Below are 15,205 nucleotides of genomic sequence, written 5' to 3' on the forward strand. Positions count from 1 at the left end.
ACAAATATTCCCAAGAGTTCTGGATTTTCTACTGGATTGTTTTTAACTGGAGTGTTAGACTGATGGATAAAAGTGCATGGGCAGCAGAACAGGGCAGTGGGTAGCACTACATCTGTCCAAGGAAACAACATGTTCAAGCCCCTTCTTGTTGCCCTGCTTTGCCCAGGAATGTGTAGGTGCAACCCTGACAGATGGTGCACAACCCTGTTTAACCAGAGACAATTTATACTGAGAGTGATGCCAGTAACTCATCCACAGCTAGCATGTAACTTCCAAATATTGTCATCTTGGCCACATTTTACAAATATTTGTCTTCCCCTGTGATAAAGTCTCATTTATGCATCCTTTCCATGTGCTGAGGATCAGGGTTTCATGGAAGGAACCCCCCTGGAGTTCAGTGAGGGGAGTTCAGTTCATTCCTGTAGATGTTCATTGCTTCTGTGGTTGCCCAAACAAAACCAGGATACAAATTTTTAAAGGATTCCTTAAAAGACACATCTAACCTCTCAATGACACTGGCATCTAAGTGCTAAATTTCAATTTTCAAAGAACATTAATGATGAAAAAAACATGACATGATTTTTCAGGGTGAGAAACAGATGTTTTTCTAGAAGGAGGCAGCAATGGTAGATTTAAAAATTGAGCCCTTTTAAGGATTATTATGCACATTTCTATTCCAAATCTTCAAATCCTCATTAGTAATTCTGGGTACACAACTTCTTTTATCAGACACACTTGAGAGAGCTCTGAGCATGGTGAATCCTTAAAACCCAAGTCCCTCCAAGGTGTCTCAAGACACCCATCAAAAAATACAGTCAATTTGGAGCACAAGTCACTTCACAGATCTTTTACTGTTTCTAAATAGCTGCTGTCATCCTGTACCAAATCAATACAGAAACTCCACACCTGCTATCCCAAATAACTGCATTTGGGGTGGAGTTATTTGGTAGCAAGCAGCACTGTACGCCCTACAAAACTCTTAAAGTGTAACAATGGAAGCACTGAATCATTTGTGAACTGTCATTTCTGATTTATATCAAATGAAATATTCCCCTTCAGTCTTCCTAATTACCACTATTTTTTATTCCCTGGGTTTGTTTTCTTTTTGTTGTTTTTTTTTTTTTGTTTTGTTTTTTTGTTTGTTTTTTTTTTTTTTTAACAATATATTGGAGTATTTACTGAATGTCAAATGCCTTATTTCATATAATTTTCAGTTTGGGAGATTAGATCATTGGTAGTTCTGGAGATGTGGCTTTGAATTATTTGGAGGGTATAAATCTGTAATATTGAATGAATTTCAGGAGTATTTTTTCATTAAAAATGTATCACAGGGGTTCAGTGTGTGATTTCTTGAGTCACATTAGGCATTTTTAATTAATTTTTGAACCTGGAAAATTGCTTTTTCTCCAGTGTGAATAAGTTGTCTGCCAAAGGGAGTTTTGTGATGTTCTGAAATGTAACTTAGGCTGTCTAACTTGTGCTTTGACTTATAAGAAGAAAAAAAGGGTGGGGGACACACACACGAGTGCTGCCCTATGAGACTCAAGTGCACATTACTGCCCATTATGAAAATACTCTTTTTTTAACACAGACACCTTCATGATTCCTAAAATACTAAACCAAATCTTAAATGAGCTATGACATGGTCCTCAGTTTCTGCATAACAGCATATCGCACATTCTATAAATTAAGCAGAAATTTAATTTAAAAATGTATAAGAAATGAAATCACCAACTCCAGCTTCTTTTTTGTTAGACTTGTTTAAAAAAACTTCTAATGGACATGGTCAAATGAATTGTTTTTCTATTTAAAAATGTAAATTTTTTCAAGAGAGTTTGATATTTCACCAGGAAAAGCTGTTTTACAATCTCCCAGCAGTCAAAGAGGACATCAAACCTGTAATGAGAATTTCAGCTAAGGAAGCTGCGGACAGCCTAGGATTACAGAAGGGACAGTGAATCTCCTTCCTTTGCTCCCCTTACAGTAGCAAGAGGAGGAGTGAGGAAGGAGCAATCTCACCCTCTGGCCAGCCTGGAAGATTTAGTGGGGTTCATTTCATCATTTAGGCCTGAGACTCACAAAACTGCCATTTCACCTCTCCTAGAATTTAAATATGGAGAAACACGATCACTTAAAGAGTGCTGAGGGTTTGTTGTTGATGGCCTTTTCTTTCTCCTCCTTTTTTTTTTCCTCCTGCCACTGGCTTGAAACAATCTGCAGGAATTGGACATTACCAGCTAAACATCCCACTGCACTCACATCCTTGTGCCACCAGGCCAGATGGGGAGAGCATCAAGCTTACAGCTCCCAAGAATGTGCCCTGGATACAGGGAAGGGGATCCAGCCTCCATGTTTAATCCTGCAGAAGCTGATAGCAAACATTAAATCCATCAGAAAACAGTTCACAGAGGTTCTCAGTAAAAGAGGGGGTGTGAATATGTCTCTTTGTACTGTTACCTGCAGCCCCTGGAAGATGTCAAATTCTTGCAAAGGAAGTATTTGCTGATCTCTATCAGCAGTTTAATGAGATGGGTGACTCAGTGTTGCTCTAATTAATGCATGGAAAGACCTTTTCTAAAATACATTTGGTGTTTCCTCCTGGAGACAGGAGATACCTGCAACAAGCACATCCTCCCACACCTCTCCTGGGCACTTGAACTTATTAGTGAATCCCCAGGTGATGCTTTTTTACTAGGGCAGGTACAGCTGTAACAATCATCATGGGAAATGTAGGAGAGGTAGAGCTCAGGAACTCTGGAAACAATTTTTAATTTCATCTTGTGTCATGAATCAACCATGAATCCTAATGGTCAACCATATGCTAAAGGTCTGCCATCTCACCTGAAAATAAAATCTCCTGCCTGAAGAAGATGAGTAGACCAGTCAAAAATGATAATATAAACCTCTATGTCTCTGACATCACCTGTAGAGAGTATGGGGTATCTTTGGGGTATCCTTCCTTGCCATCATGAAAATTTCCTAATGTTTTCACAGGATTGCTTGCACAAGCAAGTTCTTAGCTCAGTGGAAAAAAAAAAATCTTACCCAAATGTGCTGCAAAGAAGGAGATTATTTGAGTGAAATAAAAACCCACCAGTGGCCCAGCAAAACTTTTTGAAGCATTTGCTCATTAAGATTAGCCTCATGCCAAGATTTTCTCACTGGAAGGATTGACAGGGTTTTCATTAAGTGTTAGAACTTCACAGCTCTGACATCTGTCAATATTTTTGGCCAGCAGGTTCAGAGGTTGTCAGTACAAATCACACAGACACACAGAGCCTAATCAGAAAAACTGAATTGCATTGGTAACAGTGGGCTTTAAAGGAAAGTACAGACTGGCAAAAAATGTTTAGCTGGAAACTGGGACTGCAAGAAAGGACTGGTATTACTCAGGGAGTGTGACAAAATTTCCCTGGTCTTCCCATCACTCCCCAAAGTTTGTATGGTTGTTGCTGGGATACTTTGGCACGGGCTGCTAGCATGGGACAGAACAGAGAAATCTGATCTGGGGATGTGTCCCACAGGCCAGGCAGAGAGAGGACAGTGGGACCATCAAGCAGGCAGAGAAGGGCTCTCATCCTGGAGAGGAGAGGACAACAATGTGATGTCTCTGTTAACATGCCTGTTTGAAACTCTCCAATCAGCAATGACCCCCAAAAACCAGGAAACCAAAAACTCTCCATTAATGGCTTTACTACTGGCTTTACTACTGATGATTTAGAGGTGAGTCTGCCTTCCCTAGTCTTTCCTTCTTCCTGTGTAATGATTTTTTGATTCTTTGCCAAGTTCATTTACCACTGGCCATTTCACTTCTTACAACCTTTTTTATGTATAGATTTGGCACCATTGATTGACATTTTCTGTGTGGTGGGTTGTTCTTGTCTGTCAGGTGCCCACCCAATTCCTCTCTCAGTCCCTCCCTTCAACAGTGAGAAAATAAGCTGAAAAACTTGTTGGTCAGGACAGTTTTAGGAAAGAAAGCAAAGGCCATGTATGAAAGCAAAGGCCATAAAAAAAATACAAATTCACTACATCCCATATGATGTTCAGCTGCTTTCTGGGAAGTAGATATTAATATGTGTAGTGGTTGCTTTGGAACACAAATACCTTAATAACATATGCCCTGCCCTTACCCTTTCTATAAGACCTTTTTGTTGAACATGGAATGGTATGGGACAGCCTTTTGGTCATCTTGGTCAGCTGTCCTGGCTGTATCACTGCCCTAGGTCATGTCCACAGTCAGCCTATGGGTACTTGAGGGAGGAATTGAAAGATTTGATGCTGTGGGAACACTGCTCAGCAACAGCCAAAACACTGGTGTGTTGTCAGCTCTGTGCCAGCCACAAACAGAGCACAGCACTAGCAGGGCTGCTGTGGGGAAAGTTAATTCCAGCCCAGACAGACCCACCAGAGCCCCACAGAGAAGCCAGGCTGAGCAGGGACTGCAGGTGCCCCTACAGTGAGCTGGTCTGGGGAATCTGTTCCTCAGATTTAACCCAGCTACCATCCCTGCCAAGGCTTTGAGGAGTGCTTGTTCCCTGCTGTGATACTGAAGACAGGGACTGGTGTGAGCTCTGCCTTGGGTTTCACAGGAATGTGCCCTCAAGGCAGCTTTGGACAATATTTCCTGGCTGTGTGGAAAACTTTAGTATCCTAGAGGGAGTCCTCAGGAGGGTTCTTTGCCATCAGTGGAAGATGTATCACAGAATATTTGCATCTGCCTGGGCAGAGAGATAACAGCAGAGAGATAACTCTGCAGCTGGAGTGGAAACCTGCTTGTCCTGTCTCTCTGGGGACAGACTTTCCCATGCTTTTCCCCACACTCTGTGAAAACCTGGGCCATGAACTCACCCAGACTGGCATCTCTGTAGGGAAAGTGACTGCCAGGCCTTTATGAAAACACCAAAACTTTTAGAGTTTGTTCCTTTCCACTTCCTTTATGGCTAATAAGAAGGAGCTAGGCAGTAGGGAGATGCTGTTCTTCCCAGTTGTTTTTAGGTTTTGCAGGATTAGGTGAGTGGCATCGTGCTCTCCCTTATCTCCATCTCCACACCATTGAATGAAGGGTGCTGAGGAAGACTGTCAGCTGTAGGTTTCTGTATGGTAGAGATCTGTAGGTTCTCTTAAGACAGGCCTAGCATCGTGTGGAGGCATCTTTGTGGCTTCCTGAGTGTGTTGGAGCAGATGAAGGGCAGTAACTCACAGCTGATAAATTCTGCCAGACTGCCTGGATCTGCCTATGCCATTTAGTATTTTATCCAAAATCCCACAGGTGTTTCTCCCACTCTTTAGCCAGATACTTGTGTTCCTTGAGTTATTTCACACTTAGGAAGAAGAGCTGAGAGAACAACTGAGAAAACCTCTTTTAAGTCATCACAAACAAATCCAAGGTTTCTTGCTGATTTAGCAATATCTTTCTGTTGTTTCAACAGAGGGCCAGCCACGCCATTTTTGTGAGATGTTTTTGGTCACTGACAAACACTTTGATCCAGCAGATTTATAGCTGTCTGGCAAAAGTCCTCAGCTGGTGTTCATCATGCTGATTTACACTGGTTGAGTCCTTGCCTTGCTGTGCCTCCCAAATCAAGACAGATTTTTTTGTGTGCAGTTCCTTTGTTTCTTTAGGAGAAAAAAAACCTCAAAAATATACCCCACATCCCATCCTATAAAATAAAAATGAGCACAGGATGCGCAAAATAAGCCTGCAAAAGGGAAATGTTGTCTCTTGGAAGAAAATTGAAATTCTTCTAAGTGAGAACATTATGGCCTATGGCACTGTCATGTAGCTGCACTTTTATAATGGACACAATATAATGAGTGCTGCTCATGAAAGCTGGTTATTATATCCTAGCTGGAGGTCATACTTTGGCATATATAGAGTCAGTAATTTGTATACAGTGGGAGTTCTGCTGCTCTTCTGGTTTTCTTAGGTTAAGTCTATATCATATTGTGTATCATACTCAAGCTCCTATTGCTTCCTAAACTACCCCATCGTCCTTAATTCAGAGATGAGCATTTGAAGCTCAGTTTCAGCCCAAGCCCTTAAGCTCTACTGATGTCAAAGCTCTTTCCTAGATCAGTTTGTAGAGTGCTTTGAGTGTGTCTCTGAGAAGATTGTTGCTGAGCTTGGATGTAAGGAGTGCCTCCTCTGGCCTGCCATAGTCTCAGCCTTTTGGGACTCTTCTGCTCCTGCTCTGTGTGATGCTGGACATGGGGTTTTCCTTATGCACATTTTTTCCATGTATTGGAGTTTGGGTGAAAGCTGTTATTGAGCTATTCAGTCCTTTCAGTGAGTGACAGGGTTTGGCTTATCCTCACAAGGGTATTGGCACAGAGATTGTGGGATGGCTGCAGGAAGGAAGATTTTTGACTGGCAGTGCCTTCTGTGGTCCCTTCCAGGCAATCATCAGTCTCTCTTTAGAAGTAAGGTACAAACCATTAATCTTGTTCCACCTCTCCTAGGATACTTCTTGGAGGAGTCAGAGAGAGTCTCTGGGAGATGCTGCTTTTGAGTTTGTTATGAGGCAAGAATTCTACATGGTGGAGTGATCATTGAAACAAAACAACTTCTGCTGACAGGTCTGACTGTGCTCATTGTTTTTGTTCATCTTTGGGAGCTCAGTAAAACCTCCAGGGTTTTTGTCTGAAAACTTTACATTGTTGTCTGTTCAACTATGAGAAAAGGGAAAATGGCAACTATGCCAGGAGTTTTATTGAAGTATAAAAACATGAAACAAGCAATCTAAAATAGCTAATAAAATGGTGCCCTGTGCCCCAAACTACAAGCAAGAAATGTTACATTAGAACTGATACCTAATCTAGCAGATAAAGCAGCTCATGTCCATACATAAAATTAATTAGGCACAAAATACTCTGAAGAGGCAGGCAGTCCCCATTATCCCTGAGGCTTTATTCTTTTTAAGTAAAGATAAACAGAACAAACATATTAAAAGTGTGGGGTTTTTTCAGTAAAACATAACCAACACTGTTTTTCTCTCTATCACATAGCAGGCACCTTAGGTTAAACATTAAAATTTCTGATGTGTTATGGATGAGAGGATATCACACACCTGTGTTCTCTAGTGTCTCCTGATTTGAAGCTTGGACTGGGAATAGAGGAATTTTCTGGCTCTGCCCATAAGTGTGGTCAGTCTGCTCCAGGAAAACCTGCTGAGTGCTATCCTCACAAGTTGTCTCAGAGAACAAGAAGCTGCATATTTCCACACAGCAGTAGAAATATTAGCACCCACATTTGTAACATCTATCTTCCTTCATATTACCACCCTGTAGCAGAATAAGAGAAGGGTCTCAAGGGTACCTCCCTGAATGGACCATTATGTCTTCAATTCTTCAAAACTGTGCCATAATTTCCTGTCCTGTATGTACCAACTTTTTCTTCAAGCACAGTGCCCATCTCTTCTTCACAGAAATAATCTGTATTTCCTCGTGTGTCTCCTCCTCCCTTCTTCCCATCACAGCTACTTTGTTCTCTTTCCAAGCCTCTAGGTTGGTCAAACAATATCTGCTGCATTCCCTATGGCTGAGGGACTCATCATGTCACTTCAGATGCCATGAATCATGGGGACCTCAAAATGAGAGCCAAACACATTTGCACTGCCACTCCCTGACTATGGTTTAATATTTTGGGTAAGGAAGGGCACTCATGTGTTCCCCTGAAGCAGAGAGGGCAGCCAGAAATAATTTACAGCTGAGTTTTTAGATGTAAATAACATTGCAGACTGCATGCAAATGTAACAGCACCTCTGCACGACAGGGCACTCTGCACAGTTGTGTTTACAGATACTCACCAGCACTAAGACAGGCTTACCTACCAAAATCTCATTCTCAGCAATTTTCCTTGCTAATTAGGAGGCCCACCAAATCCATTGGAGCAGGATCCTGGCAGTGCTTTCATGCTGCATTTTGCCCACAATATTTTGTCATCTGCTTCCAGGGGAAAGCTGTGGGATACAGTTTGAATTGCATTCCTCACATCCAAAATATACATCACTTTAAAATTAGTAATTATTTCTGATATATTCTGGCATCTCTGGGGAAAGCTTTCAAAGCACATGGAAAGAAACACAGTAAGAGATGGCCCATCCAAAGGAGCCAAGACATCATGGAAAAAAGAGGGTTTCAATTTGCCTTCAACCCAAAGGGTTTCAAGTCAGGGCAAGTTTGTGCTGTTATTTCTTGCTTCCCACAGCATCAGGAGAGCAATGGACAAGGATCTGGAAAAGCAGGAAGGTCAGTCTGGGGAGTGGTCATCAGGGCCAGCAAGGTCAGCAAATCATTTTGCAAGTAGCTCTGAGTGATCTTCTAGAGCCCCAGCTATTCCCAAGATGCCCTAAAGGAGCCTGGACTAGAGAGGAAACAAGAATCAATAAATGCAGCTTTATAGTAGACAGGTAGTGATGTCTACCTGTGTCAAAAAGATCTCCAATGCACAGAGAAAAAAAGTTTCCAAGCTTCTTTTATTTTTAATTTTTTTTAGGAAGTAATTAATTAGAAAGTGCAAATGAGCAAAAAGTTCCTTCTTGGGATTTTTAACTTCCAGGAATGCCTCAAATCAACCTGCACACAATAAAGAAAATGATAAAAGGAAACAGTGCCTTGTGCAAAAATCTCCACATCCCACTTTTCTTCAAAGCCAGGCACAGTGGTAAATTAGGCACAAAGGACTCTGTATTTCTGTGTGGTGTGGGTACCAGCTCCTGAAACAGCTTGAAGCCCTTGCAAGGCAGGCTGTTCCCAGCAGAGAGGAGCAGGAGCAGCAGGTCTCAGCTGTGCTGCATGCAGGATGCTCAGTGCTCTGGGGCACAGCAGATGGAAACAGTCCCAGCCTCTTTTTTATTTGCTTGCCTTTATTTCTGACTGTGTGGATAAACACTGGGGGCCTGTGTTCACAGGGAAGTGTAAACACTCCCAAGCAGCCCAGGAGAGCCCTGCTGCAGGGCAGAATGAAGGAGGCAGTGATGTGAGCAGCCTGGGAAGCTGTCAGGGTGGGTGTTGTGCCAAGACACGTTTAGCACCCTGTCCATCAGCCCCAGGAGGGCACAGCCACCCTGTCAGTGGCACTCCTGGGCTGCTCTTCAGTCGGGTCCATTGCCATGGCTGCCAGCATCCTAATCAATGGATCAAAGCACAGGGAGGCTGCTCTGCTGGCAGAGCCTCAGTGGCCAGGCACAGGGTTCCAGCTTGATCTAAAGCTGGTGTCTGGAATTTTTTCATCCCTAATGTACTGGTATGGCTGAATTGAAAACCTTTTTTTTTTTTCCCCAGGTAACATATATTTCCATTCCAAACCAGCAATGAAGGCAATTAGGCCGAAGGAGAATTCAGCTGATTTTGAATATCTTGTTTCCAAAAGAGTGGAAACAATCTGTTTGGATTTTGACATAGCATTTCTTTTGCTTTGTTAGAATTTTTATAAGAAAAGGAAGTACTGTATGCCTATGAAAATATTTTTTTCCATCTGCATCATCCCATGTAATAAAAGATATTAATTCTCCATACAAGTCATGCTTGTCCATAAAATATTTTTCATAACAAACAACAACAACAACAAAAATACCCCATTTCATTACTGATATGATTTGTGCTGCTCAGATCAAACTGCTGAATTTTGTATTTTTTATTTGAGACATTTTTATTTTCTATATTCTTGTATGATAAAATATTATCACATTATTTCCTTTCATTTTCCAGCTCCACAATGAGGCATGTTCCAGCAGAAAAGTATTTTCGACTCAGCTTCTTTTAAAAACCCATCAATTATTATAATTGTCCCAGTGCATCATAAGAACATTTAATTAGTGGTAAACTGGAGAGAGGCTGAGCAGTATAATTTAGTAGTTATCCAGATTTCTAGAGTTCTTTGCTAAATGTTCTAAAGTATCTGTACCTAGAAAATTGAAAAAAAGAAAACCAACTGACCTTAAAGGAGAAAGCAAGCCTCTAATTGCTCAGGGGACAGGTGTAGTAGTTGCTGTAGTAGAGCAGCTCAGATACCAAAGCACCATAGAGGCAGCAGATCCAGGAGCTCCAAGTTAGCAACTGGAAGTCCAAGTCTAACCAACTACCTGGAGTAGGAAAGGAAATATTTTAAAAGCTGGTTTCTATATCATTAGTGATTTGGGTCAGGTTTTCAGTTACTGCTTCCACAGCTTACCCAGATTATCCCATCCCATTCCAGGGACTGGAAGGTGACAAGCTGCACAGGTGCCTTGTATTCCTTGATTCCAGAACAGCCTTGCCATACATTTCATGGTGTTCTCACATTCCTTGATTCCAGAACAGCCTTGCCATACATTTCATGGTGTTCCCACACTGTGCTCCTCTTTCTGTCACTGCCAGTGATGATAAAACAAAATTATCTCTATTTTTCACTTGTGAGAACAGATTCAGGGCTAAAACAGTACAAGAAAAAATAAATTCTATGTCTATCAAGAGCTCATTATTGCAACAATAGGGTATTAATAATTTGTTTCCGCTGGAAAAAGCAGAAAGGAAATGTCAATAACATTTACCAGTATGAATACTCTCAGAATTGCTGCACATTTAATTACAGCTTTGGCTTTAAAAGTCTCTTTTCTCCCTGTCTCAAAGCAAATACAGTTTATTCAACCAGGAACAGAGTTCCTCTCTCATCAGAAACAACACAAGATATCTCATATCTTCCCTCCTGGGAAGAAATTTCAAATATTTGTGAGGTAAGAAATCATTCCAGGCTGATGTTTTAACTGCACTTTGAGCTGCTAGACTTTGCTTGCTGCCTGACTGTTTCAGCTTTTCCTTCCTTGCTGCCAAGCCTTGCTTCCATGCCATCTAATCTAGCTTGGTCACTTGCCACTTCTACTTCCACGCTCTGCAGCCTGGTAAAAGGACAACCCTGCTCCCAGGAGCAGTGATGGCAAGGGAGCTTGGGCTTGGGCATTGCTCCCATCATGGCCTCAAAGCTTTCTGAGCCCTGGGTTGAAGTGATTTGACAGACAGGAGCAGCTCAGCAGCCTGCAATTGCAGTAGCAATGAAAGAAGCCAGGCAGCACAACCACAAATGTACAGCTGAGGTAAATGACAGCACTGGCACAGAATTCAGCACGGGAACTCCTCGAATGGCAGCTGCAGAGTCTCCCCTGCAGCACTTCGTGGCCACTGGGCCAACAAGGAGAGAGCCCGCAACCATCCCCTGGAGGGAAAACCCCTCAAGACATAACCACCTTGTCAGGGTGAGGAAAAATGCTTCTCCCAGCATGCCTTGTTGCGACATGCAGATTTAATGCATCCCATTGGCCCTTTCTCCTCACTCCACCCCTGTGCCCTCATCCCATTGGCCCTGGTGTTTTGTTCCACCCCTCGGAATCCATATAAAAACCCCTGCTTGCCCTGCTTGAGTGGCTGTTTGTTCCTGGATCTCTTTGAGGAAGAAGCTCAATAAAGTCTTCCTTGGAACCCCACACAAAAACTCCATCTCTCCTTCTGTGTCTCCCCCAATCACAGAAGAGCTGAAATCACCCAGTGTGAGCCCAAACATGCCTGTGCCCCTGAGGTGTCATTCTCAAGGTGCATTTTTGGGAAGGTCGTGGCACTCTGGACACCCACCCACCACAAAACCACTTTCTTGGGGTTCCTTTCTCATTTAGCTTCTCCACAGTCTCTGACTTCAGACACGTATGCCCTGGAAGCACACTGGATTTCCTCTGGAGCAGGATGCTGCTGGCAGGACCAACAAGAGAGGGACCTGCAGTGCAGCTGGCACTCCAGAAAGCCCCCCAAACACCATATCTCATTGAGTATGCCTGTCTATATACAGACCTTGGGCTTAAACCCTGGAGGTGGATCTGGGAGAAAACCCAGGGTACTGCTGCAGTTACACATTGTACCTAAATATGGGTCTGTACAGGCTGAGGTAGCAATTTGCTAATTGAATGGTGTTAACACCAACTTCTAAATCACACCAGAAACATCTTATAGTATGTCTGTAGCCATGGGCTGAGAATGATTCAGTTATTAGGGAAGATAATTAGGCCAACACTAGACTGTCATTGCTTCTCTTGAAGTTTCAAAGGTTACATTTTCCAGCCCACAGTATCCAGATTTCTACCTAGTTCTGCATAATTTCCTCAGGATTTCAAGTCATTAAGTGAGCCATTTTTTTTTCTCTTACTTTCATTAAACAATATGACACAAACTGTGTGCAGAAAACTGCTTTATTTGCCAACCATTAATTTTTTTCAAGCATTAAATTATCACCTGATCAGCTTCTCTTGCAACACACAGCCTGCCTTGTCAATGTTTCAACAGAAAATTTGCTTTGCTATAGAGAAAAATACACATATATTCTGACATCAATTCTATGACAGACCATAAGAGAGGTGTAGGCAATATCTATAAATCATTTAATGCCTACAGAATGTGAACAGGAACCAGTTTGTCCAGGTGGTTTTTGTTTAGCAAAAGCTGGATTGCATCAAATAACACACAGAAAGTAACTACTATTCACACAGCACATGGAGGGATTCCAGTCTGTAGACTACTGCTACTGACATCATGTTTGCATTGAATGCAAACTTCATCTATTTTTTCTTCTTCTGCCCAAATGAAACAAAGAAAAATTCCTCCCCTCATGGGATTTTTCACATTGTCTATTGAGCCAAATGCTCTCTGTTCTTTCTTTTTTTTACTGGACCGTGTTCCCTGGGATACAAGTTTTCCAAAATTCCTGGAAAGTGAGTAACATCTTTGCTAAACTTGGCCAATTATCAGAAAGTAGAGGCTGCCATCTCAAGTATTTTCATCTAGTATCTTTACCTTCAAAAGATCCATGTCCATTCAAAACATTTTTTTAGAGCTTTCATATTTTCGTTTTGAGAGGAAATTTAGCCCACCTGTGGGGTTGTACAGCACATGGGGAGGCTCAGACTTTATCATTTTTAGCTGCATATTGTTTTTGCACGGAACAGAGGGGCACTTCAATTTAATCGGTTTCCTGTTTGAGTGACATGAACAGCCTGAAACGGGGAGAAATTTCAAGCAGTGTTTTGAATGCACCTCAGTGCATTTTACAGCAAGTAAAACAAGGCAATCTCCTGGCCCTGGTAACATTATAATGTTAGCTCTTTTCTCTGTCTAGCTCTTTTCTCATGGCAACCAACCAAGAGCAATGTAGAGCCATCCATAATATGTGTGCCTTGCAAAAAGAAACAGCTGCATCCTGATGTGAAGGAGCCTGACTTGGATTGTCCCCTCACTGTTGGTCTTGTAGCTCCATTCACACAATCTGCAAGCACAGGGAGTCAGGGACAGGCTTGAGCCTTAGGAATGCACATTCAGGATACACACTGGAATGTTTTGGATGCTTTGGAGACCAAGGTGTTCTGGGCTACAGCAGGTGAGTTTGCCAAACTGTCTCTGACAACATTCTGGCAGTTGGCATAGCTGATCAACAAACATGTTCCTGACCTTAATGTTTGCTCTAACAATTTTTTTGCAGACACAGTATGTTGGCCATACATCATGAGTTGGTCATATTTAGGATACTTTGGGAAGATTATATGCTGTTTGTGGAAGCTTTGCAGCACTTTAGGAATGCACACTCAGGATACACACTGGAATGTTTTGGGATGCTTTGGAGAACTGGAGAGGGACTTTTAACAAGGGCATTTAATGATAGAACAAGGCGTAATGGCTTTGAACTGAAAGAGGGTAGGTTTGGATTAGAAGTTTGGAGGAAATTATTTTACTTTGAGGGTGGTAAGGAACTGAAACAGGTTTATCAGAGCCCCATCTCTGGAAGCATTCAAGGTCAGTTTGGATGGGGCTTTTGAGCTACCTGTTCCAGCAGAAGGTGTCCCTGCCCACGGCAGGAGTGTTGGGACTCAATAATCTTTAATCTCTTCAGACCCAAACTATTCTATGATTCTAAGTTCATGGGTCTAATGTCACCCCATCTGTTTGTGTGTGTGTCTGTATGGATAGATGAACATCCTGGGGCTTATCCAAGAACTTTAGAAGTCCTTTTCCTTCTGTGAGCCCTCTCTGTCTTGAGCTGATGTGGCAACCCAGAACATCCCTCTGGCTGTCCAGAACGGCCAAGACCCCTGCCAGGGGGCTCAGAAGCCCTGGCATGGAGCCCAAAACCCCTGTGGGTTTGATTATGACCCATGGAGCAAATTACCAACCTTATATGAAGATCAGCAAGCCACAACAGTTTAGGTAGAATAATAGTGAAGTTATGATGGGGTGAAAAAATAGATTTTAGAGTTTCTAGATTAGGGGTTCAGGGGGCAAGATGGAGGGATCTGGGCATGTCCAGCCTTTCTCCTTCTTCTTAGCCTCCATCTTCTGTTGTGATGTTGGCACTTTTATATTGGTTTAGAGTAGAAGCTCACTGTCTAACATAGGTGACAGATATTGGAAAGTAATTGTAAACATTGTATATGTAGTTTTTAGGATAAAGACATAACACCACCCCGGGGGCAGGCAGGGTGCCTGGAACTGTCCTGCTGGACAGACCTTGGCAGGGAAGGAGAAAATTTTTTAGAGATAAGACACAATAAACAACCTTGAGACCGAGAACTGAAGAGCTCTGACTCATTCTTCAAGCGCTCAGGCTGGGAAAAGAGACTTTTAACCTCTCTCAAAGTCACAGCAACCAGCAAAAGATCCCAAGAAGGTGACAGAATTTTCTGAGGGTCAAGTAGACACGATATGTGATTGACAAAATTCTTAGAATTTGGCCCATGGAGAAGTGTAATCCTACCCACAGCTGAGTGTAGAGAGGGAGTGAGTAAATCCTCACTGTGGTCTGGCAGGCTCCATAAACCCCAGGACATCTCTGTGCAACCTGCAGGTGGTTGAAAACACCTGCTGATTCACTAAATGGAGAAAATGCTGCTGGGACACCTTAAGCACTGGAAGTGCCTGCTGGAATGGGGTTCACATTTAATAGAAAGAGTCATAAGGAGCCACTGACTCTGCAAAAGCCAGGTTAAAAATATCCATGTGCCGATGTCAGCTTCCTTTTATTTTTGTCTTAGAATAGCAGTAATGACCTTGGCACAAAGCACTGCCTGGAGGCAAATGACCAGCTGGGATTAATGGCCCTTGACTTAATTTCTGCCCATCAGCACCTCCCAGTCAGTCATTAATCCTGCTGAAATGCTCTGTGCATTGATTATTATTGATTCATTCATTGATTGTG

At 42.4% G+C, this 15,205-nt stretch overlaps 1 long non-coding RNA gene across 1 annotated transcript; it reads left to right on the top strand.

Annotated features, from left to right (window-relative positions):
• The first annotated feature begins 3,539 nt into the window (after window positions 1–3,539).
• Window positions 3,540–9,506, top strand: LOC136555599 (uncharacterized). The gene is made up of 3 exons (XR_010783510.1): window positions 3,540–3,723; window positions 6,463–6,579; window positions 9,286–9,506. It is a non-coding gene; the product is annotated as an uncharacterized lncRNA (long non-coding RNA).
• Window positions 9,507–15,205: the final 5,699 nt, after the last annotated feature.

This window comes from Molothrus aeneus, chromosome 1, assembly GCF_037042795.1.
Source record: "Molothrus aeneus isolate 106 chromosome 1, BPBGC_Maene_1.0, whole genome shotgun sequence".
Lineage (NCBI taxonomy): Eukaryota > Metazoa > Chordata > Aves > Passeriformes > Icteridae > Molothrus > Molothrus aeneus.